Below are 623 nucleotides of genomic sequence, written 5' to 3'. Positions count from 1 at the left end.
GTTCCTGAGGCCCCTGCCGGGCCTGTTCCTGAGGCCCCTGCCGGGCCTGTTCCTGAGGCCCCTGCCGGGCCTGTTCCTGAGGCCCCTGCCGGGCCTGTTCCTGAGGCCCCTGCCGGGCCTGTTCCTGAGAACCCTGCCGGGCCTGTTCCTGAGAACCCTGCCGGGTCTGTTCCTGAGGCTCCTGCCGGGCCTGTTCCTGAGGCTCCTGCCGGGCCTGTTCCTGAGGCCCCTGCCGGGCCTGTTCCTGAGGCCCCTGCCGGGCCTGTTCCTGAGACCCCTGCCGGGCCTGTTCCTGAGACCCCTGCCGGGTCTGTTCCTGAGACCCCTGCCGGGTCTGTTCCTGAGGCCCCTGCCGGGTCTGTTCCTGAGGCCCCTGCCGGGTCTGTTCCTGAGACCCCTGCCGGGTCTGTTCCTGAGGCCCCTGCCGGGTCTGTTCCTGAGGCCCCTGCCGGGTCTGTTCCTGAGGCCCCTGCCGGGTCTGTTCCTGAGGCCCCTGCCGGGTCTGTTCCTGAGGCCCCTGCCGGGTCTGTTCCTGAGGCCCCTGCCGGGTCTGTTCCTGAGGCCCCTGCCGGGTCTGTTCCTGAGGCCCCTGCTGGGTCTGTTCCTGTGACCCCTCCTGGGTC

Source organism: Austrofundulus limnaeus, unplaced genomic scaffold (genome assembly GCF_001266775.1).
Source record: "Austrofundulus limnaeus strain Quisiro unplaced genomic scaffold, Austrofundulus_limnaeus-1.0 Scaffold1016, whole genome shotgun sequence".
In the NCBI taxonomy this organism is placed as follows: domain Eukaryota; kingdom Metazoa; phylum Chordata; class Actinopteri; order Cyprinodontiformes; family Rivulidae; genus Austrofundulus; species Austrofundulus limnaeus.
This window is presented reverse-complemented; position numbering follows the sequence as displayed.